Raw genomic sequence first — 23,394 nt, forward strand, 5'->3', positions numbered from 1 at the left:
AGTATTTCCAAATGTATAAAAATAACAATTTAGTAAATTGAATGCTAAGTAAATAAAAACATAAATATGGACAGATAAAAGCAAGCACTTTTTCTTTATGCTTTTTCTTTTTGTAAAATAATGACATTAATGTTGATATCCATAACAAAATCTGTGAATACTCCTCTTTTATCGTTATTAGGAGTGCATGTTTATTTTTAGTGGTTCTTAAGTCAATTTAGTATAGTTAGTATTATTATTGACTTATTAATGTTATTATTATTATACTTCAAGTTCTGGGATACATGTGCAGAACGTGCGGGTTTGTTACATAGGTTTACACATGCCATGGCGGTTTGCTGCACCCATCAACCTATCATCTACATGAAGTATTTCTCCTAATGCTATCCCTCCCCTAGCCCCCCAACCCCCAAAAGGTCCCAGTGTGTGATGTTCCCCTCTCTGTGTCCATGTGTTCTCATTACTGAACTCCTACTTATGAGTGAGAACATGTGGTGTTTGGTTTTCTGTTCTTGTGTTAGTTTGCTGAGAATGTTTTTTAACATTTCCTCCATTTTTATTGTTAGGTCCAAATTTTGGTCTGGAGCCAAAGACTATAGGACGAAGTTTGATTTGTTCCAAAACTCACAGAAATCTCTAAAATGGAAGAATTTTCTTAGAACCAAAAGGCATGGAATTGATGACATGAAACTGGTAAGTTTAGAGGCTGTGCCACTGTAGGTCTGGCAATCAAAGATGCTTTCTGCAGATTCGTGAGTTTAGAGTTTGAGAAGCCAGCACCACCTTGCAATCGGTTAATAATATAGTAGCTGATAAGCTGAGTAGGAAAACTTTCATGTAAAATATAATGAGAAGATTTTTTTTCTCTCCTTTGGTATATATTTGAGAATCTTTTAAAAATCTACAAAAAAAATTGATGTTACAGTCTTTACCATTTGCTTTAAAAAAAGATTTTCCACTCGCTCATCTCTAGAAGGTCATCTTTGAGATGTACAAGCCAGCCCTTCATTTAGGTCTCCTCTTGCATTCATATTTAACTTTCTTTCATTCGGTGGCCTTTATTAGCTGAGCTCCTGGAGCTTGTAGCACATTTTAAACAGCAACACTGGAAGGATGTAAATGCAGAATAATGTATCAGGACTCAAATTTGCATGGTCAAATGTCAAAAAAATTAGGCCTTCCCCAGAACCATGTCAAGAGAAATAACATAAGCAGGCAAACCCGACAGCAGGCATGCCATTATCATTTAGCGCAAGCTGTCATCACTGCCGGCAAGTGGAAGCAGTGGTCATTAGCTGGAACTCTGCTGGGGGAGGTTGCAATTCTTCCTTTTCCTTTTTTTAAAGATTTTTTTTTTATTTTTTTCCCCATCATCTGACAGTATTTCACAGAAAACTGCAATGCAATGTTGCCTCCCTGACAGGAAAGTCAAGAGGTGGGGGATGGCGCCTTTGGGTGGTGGTCGGGGGGAGCAGTGAAAAGACCAGTGAGCAAAATCTGTAAGAGTCCACTGTCAGCTGGAGGGTGCAGGAATTGCATTACCTTTCGGATAAATACTCATTAAGAGTAATCACTTTATTTCAGCTCTGTAATGACATTAACAAGCTTGGAATACAGGGAATTACATGAGTCAGAACAAATAATTGAATATTCTACTGCAGAGGGAACACAGCACACGCCTGCCTTCATGTCATGCTGTTTCTGAAGCTAGCACAAGCATGCAATTAGATAATAAGCTTAAACAGCATTAAATTGGCACTATTCGTACCACCACTGAGAAAAAAAGGAGTATTAATTGTTCAACTCGAACCTGCTTGTAAATTTCATGCAATACAAATAGTAGTAAGCCTGTCCTGTTTTTATTTAAATGGACTTATGCACAGGCTTTAAACATACCAATTAAAAAGGAATATAAATAAAATCTTAGGAAGAAAGATAAAAAATGTGCACATGCTGATTCGATTAAGTGGGGGAAGGTTTTCTCTTGAAAAGAATAAAAATTCAGCTACTTTTAAAAAAACTTTGGGGTACTATAGTAATGTGATTATTATTTTCTCAGTATTTCTACCAGGCAGTTTTCTTTTAAAATTATTATAATCTAAATATGTGCAGTGAGGAGAAATTCATGTTTGACTTACATAAATGTAGCTGTAGCTATACATACAGATAACGACAGGGACATAGATCCAGATAAAGACAAAGGAATAGATACAGGCATAATTGATGTTGGGTCATCCTTAGTCATGCAAAATGCTATGTGAATGTAAAGATGCCAAACAGAACAGAATGATTCTGTGTTGTGCTACTCAAGAAAAGAGAGTTGAAAGCTGGTGAGCACCAGGTGTCATTTAACTTGCTAGATTCATTAGCAAGCTGGGACCCTGAAAGAAGAAAAAGCTGCATTTTCAACACCTTGCCACACAAGGGTGTCATTTGGTGCCCTAGATCCCTAGATCACCTTAAGCGTGAGTTAACCTGATGCGATGCATCAAATTACACAAGCTGTTGGACCAATGCAAGGAGCAGCCTAGGAATATGCTGCAGGCTCTGCCCTCCACACGGAGAGGACGGGGTCTTCCCCTTCTAGGGTGAGCCGCCCAGAACAGATGAGATGAGCTGTGAGAGGCCAGGGCCTTTGGGGAGACCAATTTGGGAGGTAGCCATTTAGAGTGGGTCTCCATCACAACTCCAAATCTGTGCAGTTATTCAGACAAGCCAATCAGCACTGGATATGCAATAGGAAAACTCAATCATTTATAATCCTGACAGGTGAAGGGGCTCCAAGGCAAACCTTAATATACACTGTAGGTTTGAAAATAAGAGAAAACAAATAAAGTAATCTCTATATTCCTGAGAAAATGTCTTTTCTTTCTCTAGTCCTACAATCTTCTAGTCAGGGTTTTTTTCTTCTTTTTTATCATTCCCATCCTCACAGGAGACACAAAACCATTTTAAATCTATTTTTCTAAGTAGATCACCACCCAACCCTCATCTAAGTTCTTGTCTGTAACTCATGTGGATGTTTAGAAGTTATTATTCAATAAAGGGAAAGGGAAAGTAGTTTCTACTTTGGAACTATTTAGACTATGCCAGTAAATTTAATTTTGAGAACTAAACTAGAAGTTTCAGTATTTATCATATCTGTCCTATAAAGTAACTTGAAATTATTGGAAGAAAGATTATACAGTAGCCCAGTCTTCTTGGTGAAATAGAACTTTGCTTACTGCATCGCTCATGGTACATACGCAGTTCATCTGTAGAAGAAATTCAGGAAAAGGACATATTTCCAGTTGAAACTGGAATTAAAATTAATTGCAGTAGCAGAAGTATTCTCTATCTCTCCCTTCCTCTTTCTTTTCTCTCTTTCTCTTTCCTTTTTTTCTCTCTCATTATAATTCTAGTTTCACTTAAGAGAGTCAGTTATAATAGATCTTAGCTGTCATAAAGTAGGTACTGTATTATCCACATAACATTCATAATTACCAGTGATTTATTCATCGTATCCCTATCTATGTGCTAGGTACATTGGGAGATAGTAAAACGATAAAATTTGGTCTCTATTTTAAAGCAGCATTTATTTCTATTAAGTTCACACATGTATGAGACAATAATGAAATAATACAAAAAATTAGGGATTATGTTTTATAAAGGAATAGCCCAAAATGAATTCATAGAAAAGGAGCTATTTATGTATTCAGTCAACAAATATTGATTGATCACTTACTGTATACCAGGCTCTCCACCATGTACCAGAGATAGACCTGAGAAAGCACTCGTGTCCTCCAGGAACTTCACTCACCTGGAAGAGACAAGCTGTATCGTGAGCTGGGCAACATAGTGTTCATTGTAACTTTCCTTTTTCAAATAAATTTCTTTGAAGACGCATTCTTGTCAAGATGAAATCAAGAGAGACGTGACTTTTGGCAGCACCGTCCTGTGGGACATGTGGCAAACAAATGACATGAGCTAATGGGACAAGAAGGCAACGTCAGCTAGAGAGATGGAAAAAGGTCAGGTGTCCTCCAAATGACCTCTCTTCATGACCACCTCACTCAACATCCAGACACCAAATGTTTAGGAGAGTGACTGAGCACACTATATGCCAAAGAGCAGGAGGCTGGAGGAGGCTGGACATCACTGTCTTTTATTATCACAGACAAAACAGTAACACTCTGCAGAGCTATGGAAACTTGGTAGAAAAAAATAACGTATAAGTCACATGGTGGGAATGTTCAGAAATGTGGAGAAGGCTTTGGCTGCCCATGCAAGGAATTAAAGCTTTACTTAAGATTAGGTTGACTGTGATAAAAAAAAATATTTCATCTATGCTGAGCCTTAGAAAAGGATAAACTGAGATAGATTATTTCATGCAGATAGAAAAGTTTATACAACGTCATGGAGGCTTAAGAGAACCTGTCTTCAAGTTCAGTATTGCTATGGGATGAAGTTCCTGAAGGAAGTAACATAGATTATGATAATCTGTTATGTAATAAAAATGGAATTCTAGTATTTTCCTGAAAGTGACAAAGAATTAGAATAATTTAGAATGGGGCTAAGTGCAGGGTGTTAAGGGATCATATGAACTTTATTACGATATTGTAAAGATCACTCGGAAGAGATTGAAGGAAGTGGGACTAGAGGCAATAAGACTGGTAAACAAACTTTCCACATGATCTAGTTTGGATAATTTGGCACTATTAATCAAAGGAGACATTGTAAAAGAAGAAAAAGCAGGTTTGGAAGTTTTGAACATTTTCAATTTGAAATGGGCTTTGTATTACTCTGTTTTCATGCTGCTGATAAAGACATATCCGAGATTAGGTAATTTATAAAGAAAAACAGATTTAATGGACTCACAGTTCCACATGGCTGAGGAGGCCTCACAATCATGGCAGAAGGAGAAAGACACTTCTTACATGGCGGTGACAAGAAAGAATCGGAGAGCCAAGCCACAGGGGTTTCCCCTTATAAAACCATCAGATCTCATGAGACTTAATCACTACCATGAGAACAGTGTGGGGAAGCCACCTCCATGATTTAATTATCTCACTAAGTCCCTCCAACAAGACATGGGAATCATGGGAGCTACAATTCAAGATGAGATTTGGGTGGGGACACAGCCAAACCATATCAGGCGTACAGTTGGCTTTGCTCTGTAGGCAAGAAGCAGAGATGTGTCTGGCGTTCAGTATTTGGGTGGTTGTCAAAGCCATGGATGGACTTTGCCCAGGAAGCATGTGGAATAGATAGCCTTAGACACAACTCAATTTTACACTTGGGCAGAGATAAAGACGCCTGTGAAGGAGATGGAGAAGAAACTGTAATAGAAGCCAGAGAAAACAATGTGATGCCATTTGAACCAAGGGAAGATAAATTTTCAGGGAGGGAGAGATGAACAATGCAAAAAAAAAGTACCCAAAGCTTAACATGCTCCAAATTAGACATGTGATTTTCCCCCATTTGATAATATTTTATAATACTGGCAATTATGGTGAATAGTAAAACCATCATCCCAGGTACATAAGTCAAAAGATGAGGAACTGTTCTTGACACCTCACCTTCCTTTGCTCATTGGAGTACAAACATTGCTCAGACTCCTGGGTGTCCTTCAAAATACTTCTTAATTCCTATACTTTTCTTTCTCTCCACCACCACTTCCTGGTTCAGATGATCGTCGTATCTTTCTTAGACTCTGGCACCAGCGTTGTCTCTTAGGCTAGTATTTGCTTCCTCAAATCAGCTCGGATCCCTTCACACTAATCCAATCAGTTGTTCCCAAGGCAATCAGAAACATCTACTGAAAAACTCATCATTGATATTGCTTACAGGCCATTCACAAAATCTTCCTTTGCCTAAGTTGGACCAGAACACCCTGCACATATGGCACAGCACTGTAGGTAGTGCCACCCGGCTCCACCTGCCTTCACAGCTTGCGACAGCACCTGGGCCTCTTCTGAGTTTTGAATAATCCAAAATTCCTGCCATCATTTGTTATTTGCATATAGTGTGCTTTAGACTTTTGAGGCTCCTCTCTTTGTCTTTGTCTCAATATTATCATTATTATTTCTATAGATTCTAATTTAATGAGCATTTTCTTTTTTTTATTATACTTTAAGTTCTAGGGTACATGTGCACAACGTGCAGATTTGTTACATATGTATACATGTGCCATGTTGGTGTACTGCTGCACCCATTAACTTGTCATTTACATTAGGTATATCCCCTAATGCACTTGGAACCAACCCAAATGAGCATTTTCATGTGATCAAATCCCCCATTACCATAGGCAAACCCCTGTATCATGGATGAGCTCTTATGTATCTCCATTTCAGAGCTAGGAGATCATCAGAGGCAGAGGCCAAGGTTCTTGCTTTCTCTCTTCCCTCATCACTAGCAGGAAACCTCACACTCCCTTGTAGGTGGCTGCTTAAGCATGTGCTATCACATACATATTCCATTTCAAAGAAACAGTGAACGTATCTATATGTTTGCTTATAACTGTAACCTCAAAACTGCCTGACACATAGCAGGGGCTCATATGAATTTGAACAGGGAAATACATGAAAAAAATGAGAAATCAAGTAAAAAGGAGAATGCACAGTCTCAGTGTGCTTTTATAATGAATGGTCACTCGTGGTTTCACAGATAACAGGTTCTGTATAATATATAAGATAGTTATTGTTTCTATTAGTGTGAAAAATAAATAAGGGTCACAAAGAAATGGAAACAAGACAGTTAACTATTCTAGTTTTATAGCTTACTTTTAAGAGATAAGTGACGTACAGGGAACAAATAAAAAAAACACAAGGACATTTTTTCTTTGCTGTATTGTTAATGGTCACCAAGTCTTGGCCATGTTTGCAAGCTGAGAGGACAAGATAGTGAGGAACAAAATTATGTGCTGAAAAGTGGACTCACTTCAAGGGCATATGAATAGTGCAGCCACACAAGGCCTGCACTTGGTTTAGTGCTCCCTGTCAAAATCTTGAAATTCTTAATAATGGTATCTTTGAGCTGGTGTCTTGCAAGTAAAGTCAAACGGATAATGGAGTGTTGTGTATGTAGAAGAAATCTGTGTGTTGGCCATGCGTTGCCACATTTTTTGCATCTATCATTACTATTGGCACTGGGCATCCATAATTTTTGTAACTTATGCTCACTGGGAGGCTCACTGAACTCCCACGCTCTGTGGGTCCACAGGAACACTGTGCTCCTGTTTTATATCCACATATCTATAGCAAAGTGGGCGTGCTGGCAGCAGTTCCGTTCAAACTATAGCTTGCTTCAAATGCAGGAGGAAAGTAATGGTGAGCCAGAAAATCTTATCATCAATCAAAATATCACATTAAGAAGGTATCATTATTGTATTGTATAAAATTATGACACCAAAATTTGATTTTTTTCATTTATAAGCTTGTGTTTCTTTTCTTGTATCACTATTATCCATATTACATCTTATATATAAACACATTTGTAGAAATACTTCCAACTTTTAATATAGATAAGGGCACATGTGCAGATTTGTTTCAGCAAGGGACCTCATGTTTTTATTTTACATGAGGCCATGCAAATTATGCAGCTAGTCTTGCTTTCTTGTGGGACAGACTCGAAAATATGAAGGTAAACCTGGAGGTTGTTTCTCACGTAGCAACACTGATTAATAAAAACTGTTGAGCTGAGCACAGTGGCCCACACCTGTAATACCAGCACTTTGGGAGACGAAGGGAGGAGGATTGCTTGAGCCTGGGAGTTTGAGACCAAGCGTGGGCAACAGGGTGACCACATACCTACAAAAAAAAAAAAATCCCAAGATAGCTGGGAGTGGTGGTGGGTTCCTGTGGTCCCAGCTACTAGGGAGGCTGAGGAGAGAGGATCACTTGAGCCTAGGAGATTGAGGCTGCAATCAACTGTGACCACACTGCTGCACTCCAGCCTGGGGTACACAGCAATATCCTGTATCAAAAATAATAAAATAAATACCAAAACTATATTGAATATGTACTCTCTGACTAGCACTGCGATTAAGATTATTATCTGTATCTCTGTCTTCAAATATTTTTTAAGATAATGTGGTCCACAGAAACTTTTATAGGCTGCCTCCTTATTAGTGGTTACATCTGTTTGGCAAGACACTAACTACATTGGCTAATTAGAAATACCTTGGGTATTAGATAATCATCAAGGGTTGTGTATATTATCCAAAGTTCAAATTCATATAGGGTAGAAAGTATGGAAAAAGTAAAGCAGCAAAGAAAAATCAGATTGATGTGTTTGGTGTTACTAATTTTCATGCTACCTTAAAATATTCATGAGGTGTAAGGTGTCATAACTCCAGTTCCCTACATCAAAACGTGTCAAAATTGTGCAAAAGAATATAAACAGACCTAAAATCCTTTCACATTCAACGAAAAAACCAAACTCTCTAAAGAGAGCCCCGACTTCACCTGTGTGAAGGCACACACTGGATAAAAATTAGAAAATACAGACCACCTAGGGCAAGGGCATTAACAGCTATAACATATCTCCTCATACTTTGAATAAGGTACCGGTTACCCTAAAAACAAATTCTCCCCCTACTGAGAGACAATTCCAGTGATCCATAGTTCAAGTGATGAGAAGTTCAGGCTTGGGAAAGCCAAAGGACAAGCTCGAAAATTTACCATAGACATTAAATTTGATAAAAGATGTTGAAGTGAATGGAGTTAGAGAAAGCTTCTAATTTAAACCATTCACGGTCTATGGCCTGGAGTCATTACCAAGAGGGCCTGCAGAGGGAGATGCATAATGAGCATGCCTAGGAGGGAGATTCATGAAGGAGACAACACAACCAAATTATAAACTAGAAGAGTTTTTAATTTGAAGATGTAACTTAGCCACACTGATCATCAAAAACTTAGAAGTGTTTCTCCAAGGCCATAAAATAACATATTTCATTGTATGTTCTAGACATGGAAGAGGGAAGAAAAAACATTATGGAAGTGAAAGTGAATTAAAAACAAATAGGAAAATTGAGACTGTAAAGGTAATCAGCCAGATTGTTTTGAGGAAATCCACACAAATCGTAGTGGAACAGTTATAAAAATGTGCCTAGAGAATGTGGCAGAAATGGAAGATAGGTAATCCAGAAGAGGAGGGTAGGAAATAAAATAGAATCATTATAATAAGAAAGGATATAATTAGCTAATAAACTTTTCTCTGCAAAAATAAGCTTAAAACTTATAGATAAAAAGGGCTTAGTAGTTCATAGGGAAATTGACAGCAAAAATCAGGACATAACTTATTGGGATCAATGGATGTTGAAGATAAAGGAAAAGATACCTAATGAGAAAAATCATCCAAATACATGGAAGAAAATATTGGGTTGGCCTCAAACCTTCCCATGGCAGCATTCAGTCACCGAGGAGAGATGAACTCATTCAAGCATTTTCACTGTTTTCAAAGGAAATACATTGTAAATGCCATGAGAAGTGGTTGTATTAATGTAGATATCTGTAACAGAATTAAGTGCTGTGAGTGACAGAAAACACAAAGTAATAATGACTTAAATAAAAGAGAAGTAATAATGACTTAAATGATAGAGAAGTTTAATTCTGCTTTTCATGAAAGAAGTTTAAGAGTGAAAATTCTTAAGTCCTATAATTTTTGGGGACCAACATATATTATCTCTGTGCTCTGCTGTTATTAGCAGAAACTTCATACTTAAACGTGGTTGCTTGAGCACCAGCCATTAACTATACATTCTAGCCAAAAGTGAGGGTGAAAGGTGAAGGAAGTTTTGCCATCAGAACAATCTTCAAGAAAGGTTAGGAGATGTAATCTTTATTCTGTATGACTATATGCCTAGCTACAAATTGGCGTGTCTACTGTGAAGAAAAAGGAGAATATTGGTATGAGAGAAAAATTAAGAATCTCTGTTTCAACATTTTTCCTCTAGCTGAGGATATTTCTTTCTGTTCCCTTGTGGTAGGAGACTTTTGTTTTAAATATGAAAATAATAACAGAAATTGGATATTTCTAATAAAACAAAGAAGTCTTCAAGCACACAAAATATAAACTTATAAGCCAATCTCCTCAAAATACCTAATAAAAAAGTAAAATAACATGGCAGCATTCACCAAATGTCCAGAGAAATCTCAGGTGTGTCTTCAGTGTCATTCTCTGTGCTGTTTCCTCAGCCGAGTACAGAACCAAACCTGTGTTTTGAAGTTAAGCTCTAAGTAGTTGAGTATGGTTTCCAGTCATGATGAAAGCTTTGCACAAGGATCGAAGTTATCACCAGCATTCTCAAATAATACATTGCATAGTTTAAAAATATTTACAGTGGACAATAATAAGTAGTGCTACTAACATAAAATTGGCCAGGTAGACAGCCTTGTACAAGTGTGAGGCTGACAGTGGAATGTTAGTGTTATGTCAGGACATTTGGGCTGTGGCTGCTGACTCTTGTTCATCAATCATTTATTTCTGATACTATGGGATAGCAAGTTCCTCCATTTATATTCAAACACTGGTGTATTTCCATACCAGTTAGCTGTGCGTTTGGGCAAGATGGCATGCTAGTACTTGAATTCTTTGTCTACACATTAGTCTCAATGGTTGATTTGTTTACAGACATGACTACGTGTCGGAGTTCTTGTAGCCTTGAGCTGCTAAATGTCAACAGCTATTTTGAATTGATGGTGGTTTTCGGTTTACTGAGGAATTTTTTTCTCTTTATACTATTAATAAAGTGAATTATATTGAGTTTCTCTAATGTAAAATATGAGGTAAAATTATTAAAAGGTGAGATATAAAACTGTCCATGTTGTCAAATGATATAATATTCTTCATGGAAAATGCAGGAAGATTTGAAGACAACTATTAGAATTAATTGGAGAGTTCAACAAATTGTTAAATATAATATCAGTATAGAAAAAAAATTGTGCTCTTAAACATAAGCAGCAATTGATTATAAAGTAGAATTAATTTAAAAAATATCTTCCAAAATAGCAATGAATGAATATACATGTGTATAGACAAAATTAAAATATAAAAGAGTTTTATTTTAGAGACTATAAAACCTTATTGAAAGACAGAAAAGAAGACAAATAGGAAGACATCCCATATTCATGAATGAGATAAGCACATCATTTTTCCCAATTTATTTAATACATACAGTGAAATTTACATCAAATTTCTCATTTCTCCCCTATAGAACTGGATACATTTATTTTAAAATTTATAAAAGTCTAACAGTAGCCAAAACAATTAAACAGTAATAAAGGGAGAATCTTACTTTACCAAATAGCAAGAATGAATATAAAGCTGTAGTATTTAATGTCATGTAGAAATTGAGACGGACAAATAAACTGAAGGAACATAGTAGAAAGTACGAAAACAGAAACACTAGCAGAATTTGTATATTCCTTTATAAAACTAACATGAGAGTTGTGGCTCTGCAAATCAACAAGGTAACTGTCTATCTGAAAAATTAAAATTAATTGAATTACAGATGTATTAAAGACAAACAGCCAAACAAAACTTTACATGGTATAGGGAGACATATTATGATCTCCAGGTTTGATGGGATTTATTGACCAAAGCATAAAGAAAAAGAAGTGGAGAAAAAACCCTATAACTTTTACTTCATTGTCAAAATATAACTTTCTGTAGGACAAGAGCACCCTAAACCAAATAAATTGACAGGGTACAGATTAGCTACAGAATAGGGAAAGACCGTTTCTGTATACATGACAGACAGAGAAATCAACATCCATAATATGTAGCATTCCTATAATGCCATGATCAAAAGAAACAATTTACAATAGTATAAGAAATATGAAGTACATAGGAGTAATCTAACAAAGGCAAGTCTTCTTTACAGAGAACTATATGGCGTTACTGAGAGAAAATAGAGCAAAACATGTGGAAGGAAATATGAGCAGTGGCTCTGGGTGGGCAGTTTGCAAGGAAAGAAACCTGAAAGGACCAATGAGGATATGAAAGATGGTCAATCTCACTCATAATCAGGGAAATGCAGTAACAGTTGTCTTTTAATCTGTACCTTAGCGAAAGATAAAAATTTCATATATAAATGGAAGTGTAATTTGGTACAATTACTTTGGAAAATGGTTTGACATATATATTCACTAAAGTTTTGATATGTATGTTCTATGGCCCAGTGGTCCAGCAGCAATTTCACTCCTACATGTTTATCCAAGAGAAAAAAACACATGTGTACTCCAAAGACGTGTGCAATTTGTATTTTATTTATTTATTTTTGAGATGGAGTCTCACTCTGTTGCCCAGGCTGGAGTGCAGTGGCGCAATCTCAGCTCACTGCAACCTCCGCCTCCTGGGTTCAAGCAATTCTCCTGCCTCAGCTTCTCCAGCAGCTGGGTTTATAGGTGCCCACCACCATGGCTGGTTAATTTTTGTATTTTTAGTAGGGACAGGGTTTCACCATGTTGGGCAGGATGGTCTCAAACTCCTGACTTCAGGTGATCCGCCCGCCTCGGCCTCCCAAAGTGCTGAGATTACAGACCTGAGCCACTGCACCTGGACAACATGTGCAGTATTTTTTATTACAGCATCAATTGTAATAGCTGTTAGTCTACTATAATATTTGATATTTGCACCAATAAACCACTTTAATTATCATATGGTGGTAGTCTTAATGCTAGAGAGAGTAAGTCTTCCCACCTTGTTTTTTAAGCATGTGTTGTGTATTGTTTACCATAAATTTGAGGATCAACTTATCAAGTACTGTAGTTGAATATAAATCAATAAGAAGAAATTAACATCTGTATAGTATAGAGTCTTTCCATTCATAAATATGGCATATCCTTCCACATATTTTGGTCTGTTTTCTCTCAGTAATGCCATATAGTTCTCTGTAAAGAAGACTTGCCTTTATTTTGTTTAAGTACATAGATTACTCCTATGTACTTCATATTTCTTATACTATTGTAAATTGTTTCTTTTTATTTTTAAATTGCTGGCTGTGGAGATATAATTACTTTTCAAAGAAGGATTTAGAACCAACATACTTATTAAATTCTGTTAATAATTCTAGTAGTTAACCTGTAGATTTTTCTGCTTTTCTCTGTATGCCATCATGTAATCTTCAATGAATAATGTCAAGTTCGCCTTCTCTCTTCCAACTGTCAAGCTTTCTTTTAGTGTAGATCTCACAGTGTTGGATTTTCTTAGTTTTTATTTTTCTGAAATGTCTCTGTTTTACCCTCACTATTAAAAATATTTAATGGGTATAAAATTCTACATTGCCCATTACTTTATTTTTAGCATCCTAAGATATTGTTCCACAGTTTTCCGGCTTTCAGTGTTGCCAGTGAGATGTAGCCTACCAGTCTAAATATTGCACCTTAAAAAATTTTATAAGTGACTGCTTTTAGGTTTTACTTTTTCTTTTCTTTTTTTCTTTGAGACGGAGTCTCGCTCTGTTGCCCAGGCTGGAGTGCAGTGGCGTGATCTCAGCTCACTGCAAGCTCTGCCTCCCGGGTTCACGCCATTCTCCTGCCTCAGCCTCCCAAGTAGCTGGGACTACAGGCGTCCGCCACCACGCCTGGCTAATTTTTTTGTATTTTTAGTAGAGACGAGGTTTCACCGTGTTAGCCAGGATGGTCTCGATCTCCTGACCTCGTGATCCGCCCACCTCAGCCTCCCAAAGTGCTGGGATTACAGGCTTTATTGATTTTATATTGTGTGCCTGTGTTGTGTCTAGATGTGGATTTCCATTAATTTATTTGCAATACATTTTTTTAAATCAATAGATTTATGGATTTTTTTAGTTTTATGAAAAAAATTAGCATTTACAAATACGTGATTTCTGTTCTGTGCTCTTACTTTTGTTCCTCTTGAACACCAAGAAACCTAAGTTCAACCTTCTCATCAAATCGGCTCTCTCTTTCTCGTCTATATTTTCTCTTTATTGCTTCATAAGTATCTTTATATAATGTCTGTGATCTATTTTGCAGTTCATTGGTTCTTGTTTTAGCTATATCTAAACTGCTGTTAAATAAATTTATGGAGATACTAATTTTGATTATTATATCTTTTTTAAGAATTTATCTTTTGTTCTTCTAAAAATCTATTATGATATTCTATAGTGCCCAATTCTCCATCAAAATATTCAGACTTACCTTGGACTTCATTTAATATAGTAAGCACATCTAGTTTATAACATGGACCTGCTAAGTATAATATTTGGAGTACCTATGGGTATGTTTTTGTTGTCTGCGTTCCTGCAGGTTCTCATTCATGGAGTCTTGGTTTCTTGTGTTCTTTTTTTTTTTTTATTTTTATTTCCTTTTATTGGTTTACAGTCTTGCCTATTCTAGGTAACATCAAAAAAGAAGTTTTATATTTACTCAATATATAGGCAGTTTAAAATATTGTTAAAGTCTCTTTTTTTCAGCACTCACTTTCCAAATGTAAGATAGATGGATACTGAGCTTCTCTTTATTCTTGACTTGACCATAAAGAGCAACCATTACGAAAAGTAAAAACTTACCTATTTGAGATGTCTCTACCATTGAGAGTAATAGAGGAAATTCATTAATAATTACAGTTCTAGGCTTTCCCCAGAGTGCGATTTTTATTTTAATAATAAACTTTATTTTTCAGAACAGTTTTACAGAAAAATTCAGCAGATGGTACACTGATATTCCCAGATATACCATCTTCCCTAAGTAGTTTCCCCTATTATTAACATCTCACCCTGTTGTGCATTTGTTACCATTAATGGATCAATTATTGATTTGTTATTACCAACTACTTTATACATTAAGATCCACTCTTTGCATTATATAGTTCTTTTAGTTTTGATAGTACCATAGTAGTACCAAACACAGTTTTACTGCCCTAGAGATCCTCTGTGCTTCACATTTCCACCTGCAACTCCAAACCTGTGGCAACCATTGATCTTTTTTACTTTTTCTAGTTTTTCCTTCTCCAGAATTTCATCTGGTTGGAATCATACGGTATGTAAATCATTTTAGGCTGCCTTCTTTCATTAATCAATATGCACTTACAGTTTCTACATGTCTTTTTATGGCTTGCTAACTCATTTCTTTGTATTGCTGAATAATGTAACATTTTATCCATGTACCTCAGCTTGTTTATCCATTCGTCTGTTGAAGTATATCTTGTTTGTTTGAGTGTTGGGAGATTATAAATAAATCTGCTACAAAAATTCTTGTGCAAAGAATTCTTGTGTATGTATAGTTTTAACTCCATTGGGTAAATATATAGAAGCATATTTTCTGAATCACATTTAGCTTCATACAATTCTGCAAAATTATCTTTCAAATTGGCTATACTATTTGGCATTACAATAAACACTAAATGAAAGTTCCTATCACTACATCTTCATCAGCATTAGGTATTGTCAGTGTCGTTTGGTTTTGTTTGAATTTTAACCATTTGAACAGGTATGCAATAGTATCTCATAATTGTTTTAATTTTTCCTTAATAACATGATGTTGACTGTGTTTTTATAGGCTTATTTTCCGTATGTACATATTCTCTACTAACTTGTCTTTTCAGATATCTCACACATTTTTAATTGAGTGGTTTTCCTTCATATTGTTATGTTTAAGAATTATTTGTATCTTTGGACACAATCCATTATCAGATATAAATTTTGCAGATGTTTTCTCTCAGTCTATATTTTATCTTTTTAGTCCCTTAACAGTGTCTTTTACAGAGCCAGAGTCTTTAATTTTCATGAACTCCAACTTATCCATTTTGCCTTCATAGATCATTATTTTGGCGTTGTGTCTAAACTCTCATCGAACCCAAGGCTACCTAGATTTTCTTCTATGTTTTCCTGCAGGAGTTGTATAGCTCTTCATTTTACCTCTAGGTCTATGTTCTGTTATGTGTTAAATTTTGTGAAAGGTGTAAACTCTATGCCTAGACTCTTCGCTTGCCTGTCTTTTATTTATTTATTTATTTATTTATTTTGCATATGAACGTCCAACTTTTCTACCAGCATTTGTTGGAAAAACTACTTTTTTCAAATGAATTACATTTGTTTCTTTGTAAAAGATCAGATACTGGTGTGAGTCTATTTCTGGATTCTCCATTTATCAGATGCACATATTTATGTGGCTCCTCTTTCCCCAATTTCAAGCTTTCTTGATTACAATCTGATAAGTCTTAAAGTTGTGTAATATTCGTCCTCCAACTTTGTTCTTCTTCATTATTGTTTTGGCTAGTCTGAGTCTTTTGCCTTTCCATATGAACTTTAGAATTAGTTTAATGTGAAATACTGTGAAATAATTTGCTGGGGTTTTATTAGGGATTACGTTAAATGGATATTTCAAATTGGAAAGAATTGACAACAAAAATATTTGACAAAAAATATTGTGCCTTCTTATATATGAGCATAGACTATTTCTCCATTTATGTAGATTTTTGAGTTTTTTTGATGTCTTTAATCAGTTTTGTACTTTTCTGAATATGGATTCTGTACCTTTTCTGTTGGATATATATGTAAGTGTTACATTTTTCGTGTGCCCATGTAAATAGTATTAAGATTTTAATTTCAATTTCCAATTGTTTATTATTGGTACGTAAGAAAGCAATTGAGTTTTGTATATTAACCTTGTATCCTGCGACGTTTATGGTAACTGATTATTAATTTCAAGAGTTTTGTTTTTGTTTTTTTTTGGTATTTTCTACATGGATATGAAACAAAAACAGTTTTATTTCTTCCTTTCCAAACTGTATGTCTTTTATTTTCTATTCTTCATTGGATTTTCTAGGATTTCCAGTAGAATGTAAAACAGAAATGGGGAGTGAGGACATTATTGTCTTGTTCCTGATCTTAGGAGAAAAGCACCTGGTTGCTCATTATTATGATGTTAGCTCTAGTTTGACTTTTGTTGTTGTTTTATTTTCCTTTGTTTTTGATGTTATTTATCAAGTTGAGGAAGTTTCCCTTTAATTCCTGTTTCCTGCAGAGTTTTTTTTGTCATAAATGGGTGTTAGATGTTGTCAAACACTTTATTCGGTATTAATTGATATTATAATGTTTTTCTTTCGTAGCCCATTGATGTTATAGATTACACAAATTTATTTTCAAGTGTTGAACCAGCCTTGCATACTTGGAATAAATTCTTTTATATTGCTGTGTATAATTATTTTTATAAATTGATTTGCTAAATTTTTGTTTGAGGATTTTTGTATCTGTGTTCATGAGAGACATTGGTCTATAGTATTTCCTTTTGTACTGTCCTTTATTGTTTTGCCATTATGGTAATGGTGACCTGATGTAATGAACTATGAAATGCTTCCTTAGTTTCCATTTTTGAGGAAATTTTGAAGAATCAGTATAAATTTTTCTTTCAATTTTAGAAGATTTTACAAGTGAAACATTCAAGGCATGGTAATTTGTTTTATAGACTCCTATTAATTATTGATAAGTTTCTTCAGTAGACACAGACCCAGCCATATTATCTATTTTTCTTAATTGAGTTTTTTTTTTTTTTTTTTGAGACGGAGTCTCGCTCTGTCACCCAGGCTGGAGTGCAGTGGCGCAATCTCGGCTCACTGCAAGCTCCACCTCCCGGGTTCACGCCATTCTCCTGCCTCAGCCTCTCCGAGTAGCTGAGACTACAGGCGCCCGCCACCACGCCCGGCTAATTTTTTGTATTTTTAATAGAGACGGGGTTTCACCGTGGTCTCGATCTCCTGACCTTGTGATCCGCCCGCCTCGGCCTCCCAGAGTGCTGGGATTACAAGCGTGAGCCACCGCGCCTGGCCCTTAATTGAGTTTTGATAGTTTGTGTTTTTCAAAGAATTATCAAATTTGTGGGCATAGAATTGTTCCTAATATCCCTTTGTTATTATTTTATTGTGCATTGGATTAGTAGTGATGATCCTTCTTTAATTTTAATGTTAATGAACTGTGTCATTTTTGAATTCTTAGTTAGCCAGTCTGGAATTTCTATAATTTTAGTAATCATCTTAAACAACAAGCTCCTGATATCATTGATTTACTCTATTGTTTTCCTGTTTATAATTTTATTTATGCTTTATTTTTATAATTTCTTTCTCCTTGATTTAGCCTTAATTGCTCTTATTTCTTTGGCTTACTATGATGGATAACTAAATTATTAATTGTATATGTTTTCCCCAATATATACATTTAATGTCATAAATTGCCCACTAAACACTGCATTCAATGCATCTCACAAATTTTGATGTTTCTTTTTCATTTTCATTTGGTTCAAATATTTCTCTAGGTTTTATTAAAACATAACTGACATATAATTTATGGTACACGATATGATGTTTTCATATATGTATGGCCTATGTAAAATGATTAAATAATGCTGTTTAGCATATCCATCCCCTTACATATTTATCATTTCTTTGGAGTGAGAACATTTTGGATCTATTCTCCTCTTAGTAATTTTCAAATATACACTATATTATTATTAACTGTAGTCATTATGTGGTACAATAGATCTCCAGAGCTTATTTATGCTGTCCAGTTGAAACATGTACCCTTTGACAAACACCTCTCCTCCCCCACTGCCAACTTCTGGTAAGCACCATTCTATTCCCTGCTTCTATGTGTTCAACAGCTTTTAGATTTTACATATAAGTGATATGAAGTATTTGTCTTTCTGTGCCTATCTTATTTCACTTAACATGATGTTCTCCAGGTTCATCCACCAGAAATAGTAGTAATTCCTTCTTTCTCAAGGGTGATTAGTATTCTATGTATATGCTATGTGTGTGTGTATATATGTGTGTGTGTGTGTATATATGTATGTGTGTGTATACATGAATGCATCAAATATGTGCACACACACACATACAAGCATACCACATTTTTTTGTCCTTTCATTCATCAATAGACATTTAGTTTGATTCCATGTTTTGGTTATTGTGAATAATGCTGCAATGAACATGGGAGTGCAGATGTCTCTTTGGCACACTGATGTTATTTCCTTTGGATATATAACCAGTGGTGGGATTGCTGGATCATATGGTAGTTCTATTTATTAATTTTATTATCTTTCAAAACATAACTTGAGATTTTTACTTTGACCCATATATTATTTAGATGTGTAATGTTTTTTCTCCAAAAGTTGTACTGTCTGCCCTAAACTTTGCAATACATCTTTCCATTAACCTAAGTATACTATCAAATAACACTTTACTATTTCTAAGATAGTGCAGCTAACTTATGAGTACTCAACATTTCTCCTGTACATCTCTTATCACATTTTTGTCATTCATTACACTTACCTACAGGCAATAATCATCCAATACATTGTTGATAATATTATTTTGAATAGTTATTAGAAAAATTAAGAATAAGTAAGAAAAGCATGATTTTGCCTGTATTTCTTTCTTTCCTGATGCATTTTCTTCTTAAATGTAGATATAAATTACTGACCTAAGTAATTTTCCATCTCCCTGAGGAACTTCTTTTAATATTTCTTGCAAGACAGGAAAATTGATTCCAAACTCCTTTAGTTTTGCTTCTCTCTTTATTTTTCCTTCAGTTCTTAAGGATAATTTCACTGAATGCAGGATTAAACACTACTGGATTATTTTGTTTACCATTTTAAACATTTTACCCACCTCTCTTTTTGTTTGCATTATTTCTGATACGAAGACCTATGTAATTCTAGTCTTGTTCCACTATAGTAAGGTGTTTTTTCCCCTCTCGTTTCTTTAGTGTTTTCTCTTTGTCTTTGATTTTTTGTAGAATGATCTTGATATGTCTATTCATAGTTTTTTAAACTTTATCTTGTTTTGAGTTCTCTGAGGTTCTGGGATCTGTGATTTCATGTCTTTCATTAATTTTCCATAATTTCCAGCCTTTATTACCTCAAACACTGCTTTTGTTCCTTCTGTCTTTTTTCTGCTTGGTGTTCCCTTTAGGCTTAACCCTTCATAGAATGTAATTAATGCCTCTGAGTTTGTCTGTTTTGGGGCCCAAGCACCTGTGCTTTGTACTTCTGTACCAAAGTGAAGTTAACACTAACTAACAGAACTTTTGGCTCCTGCACTTGAAGATAAATTTGCTCCAGTAAGCCGAGGATATTCCACCTAAATGAATCTCAGGTGCACATCCTCAGAAGTAAAGCACATAGCTGTCACATCCTAGGGCAGTGAATGACGTCTGTGTACAGAGCAGCAGAGGTTACTTTGTATACAATAAGAGCCTATAGCAAGAGATAGACAAAAAAATGAAACAATTCTAGAATTCCATGAGGCTGGCTGCTCCTGGATGGTACAGTGTGTAAAACAATTATTGTATTCTGTGGTCCAAGACCCTCTTCCATACCTCCATTTCTATGATGTGGGTTTCCTGGTCAGGTTCTATGCTGTGTAGGGTTCCATGCATGTAGATTAGCCAAGCTCTAACATCTTGGATAGTGGTGTTAAATGAGGCTGTGCTTGGTGAAAAGACAAACCCATCCTTAGATTAGGCAATTATTTCTTTAAGGAAAAACCTCTGACCATTCCAGAATTTAAAAGGTCCATTGTAGTTTGTTTGCCACACCAGGTAGTGGCTGCTTGGTCTCCTCATGGAACAGTAACATACTGAGGCTCAGCACTCATCTTTGTGCCTTGCCTATTTGACAGTCAGCAGCTAGATCAGCTTTGATAAGTGCCATCCCAGCAGGGTTAATTTTTATCCTTCATCTCTGTAAGCATGCAGTCTGTTCATGTGCTATTGTGCAAATTCTGTGCTGGACAGTGATGATGGCTGATTAGTGTCAAACAGCTGGGTTATTTTGCCTATTTCGTTGGTCAGTGTTTGTCTTCCCATGGGCATTAGCACACGATACAAATGTCTTCATGTATCTGATATGGTCTGGCTCTGTGTCCCCACCCAAATCTCATCTCAAATTGTAATCCCCAGTGTTGGGAGAGGGACCTCATGGGAGGTGATAACATCATGGGAGCGGTTTGCCCATGCTGTTCTTGTGATAGTGAGTGAGTTCTCATGAGATCTGATGGTTTTATAAGATGCTTTTCCCTGCTTGGCTCTACAATTCTCTCTCCTGCCACTATTTGAAGAAGGGTGTGTTTGCTTCCCCTTCCACCATGATTATAAGTTTCCTGAGGCCTCCCCAGCTATGCGGAACTATAAGTCAGTTAAACCTTTTTCCTTTATAAATTGCTCAGCCTTAGGTATTTCTTCATAGCAGTGTGAACATCATACTCTCTTCTGTATATACACCCATGTGCTTTAACCAGAGCTCTGGCTTGCCATATTCCAGTCCTTTTTTTTCTCAAGTTTTTGACCAGCTGTACCTGGTCCCTAACAGTAGCTATTGGCCACTGATATGGTTTGGCACTGTGTCCCCACCCAGATCTCACCTTGAACTGTAATTCCCATAATCCCCACGTGTCAAAGGCTGGACCAGTTGGAGGTAATTGAATCATGGGGGCGATTTCTGCTGTGTTGTTATCCTGATAACAAATCAGTCTCTCAAGATCTGATGGTTATATAAGCATCTGGCATTTCCCCTGCTTGCACTCACTCTGTACTGCCACACCGTGAAGAAGGTGTCTGCTTCTCCTTTGCCTGCCACCATGATTGTAAGGTTTTTTGAGGCCTCCCAAGAAATGTGGAGCTGTAAACCAATTAAGCCTCTTTCCTTTATAAATTACCGAGTCTCGTATTTCTTCATAGCATTGTGTGAAAGGACTATACAGCGACTGTCCAAAAATCTGAATATGCCTCATGCTGGTCCACTGCTTCTACACAAAGTGATGACAAGGTGCACTACTGGAAGATTCTCTACTGTCTTTTATAAACATCTCACATTGTCGGTGCATTCTGGCTGCCATTCATTGTCAGAGTGTGCCCATATCCTGGCTTAACCAACCCTTTAGCAGGTGGTTCTGAGCTACCTGATCAGGTAGCTTACTCATGGCTCTGGTCGTGCTTGGCTTGATCCTGGATATTCTATTTCATCCTGCAATGGACTGCTATGATGCCCTTATGGTATTGTGACCTGGCGTGGGGTGGGGTGGGGTGATAGAAATCTGCTGCTAAGGGACAGCTCTGGGTTCTCGGTCTCCAGCTGTTCCATGCTCAAGAGTTTCGGTTTGGAACACTCAGAGCTCCTTCTCAAGAGGCTTGTCAATCTCCTTGTGCATGCCATGACTTTGCTGCAAGATCTCAGGGTCATGTGTTCGGATTCTTCCACTAGGGCTTGTCATAAACTCCCCCTCTGCATCTTATTTTCACACTTCTGATGTGAAATCGGAATTCTTTTCCAAACCATAGTGTCCTAGACAACCTATAAAATGGGAGAAAAATTTTGCCATCTATCCATCTGACAAAGGCCTAATATCAAGAGTCTACAAGGATGTTAAACAAATTTACAAGTAAAAACAAACAACCCCATTACAAGTGGGCAAAGGACATAAACAGACACTTCTCAAAAGAAGACATTTATGCAGCCAACAAACATATGAAAAAAAGCTCAACATAACTGATCATTAGAAAAACGCAAATGAAAATCACAATGAGATACGATTTCACACCAGTCAGAATGGCTGTTATTAAAAAGTCAAGAAACAACAGATGCTGGTGAGGTTGCAGAGAAAAAGAAACACTTTTACACTGTTGGTGGGAATATAAATTAGTTCAATCTTTGCGGAAGACAGTGTGGCAATTCTTCAAACATATAGAGACAGAAATACTATTTGACCCAGCAATCTCATTACTTGGTATACACCCAAAGGAATATAAATCATTCTATTATAAAAATACATGCACACATATGTTCATTGCAGCACTATTCACAATAGCAAAGACACTGACTCAACCCAAATGCCCATCAATGAGAGACTGAAAAAAGAACATGTGATACATATATACGACGGAATACTATGCATCCATAAGAAAGAGATCATGTTCTTTGCAGGGACATGGATGGAGTTTGAAGCCATTACCCTCAGCAAGCTAATTCAGGAACAGAAAATCAAACACCGTATGTCCTCACTTATAAGTAGGAGCTAAATGATGAAAACACATGGACACATGGAGGGGAACAGTACACACTGACTGGGGCCTGTCAGGGGGTATCGGTGGGAGGAAGAGTATCGGAAAAAATAACTAATGCACGCTGGGCTTAATACCTAGGTGATGGGTTGATAGGTGCAGCAAACCACCATGGCACACATTTACCTATGTAACAAACTTGTACATCCTGCACATGTATCCCAGAACTTAAAATAAAAGTAAATACTAGCTGGGTGTGGTGTGCACATCTGTAGTCCAAGCTACTCAGGAGGCTGAGGCAGGAGGATCACTTGAGCCCAGGAAGTCAAGGCTGCAGTGAGACATGATGGTGCCACTGCATTCCAGCCTGAACAGCAGAGTGAGACCTTGTCTCTAAAAAA

General features: G+C 36.4%; 1 long non-coding RNA gene across 4 annotated transcripts in view; it reads left to right on the plus strand.

Moving 5' to 3' along the window:
- Window positions 1–23,394, plus strand: part of LOC129464484 (uncharacterized) — a 224,324-nt gene that overhangs the window by 59,537 nt on the left and 141,393 nt on the right. For all 4 annotated transcript variants that reach the window (XR_010116274.1, XR_010116273.1, XR_008651605.2 and 1 more), the window contains one exon: window positions 567–693. This is a non-coding gene — a long non-coding RNA (uncharacterized lncRNA). The remainder of the gene's footprint in view (window positions 1–566; window positions 694–23,394) is intronic.

The sequence above is a fragment of the Symphalangus syndactylus genome, chromosome 16 (assembly GCF_028878055.3).
Source record: "Symphalangus syndactylus isolate Jambi chromosome 16, NHGRI_mSymSyn1-v2.1_pri, whole genome shotgun sequence".
Classification (NCBI taxonomy): domain Eukaryota; kingdom Metazoa; phylum Chordata; class Mammalia; order Primates; family Hylobatidae; genus Symphalangus; species Symphalangus syndactylus.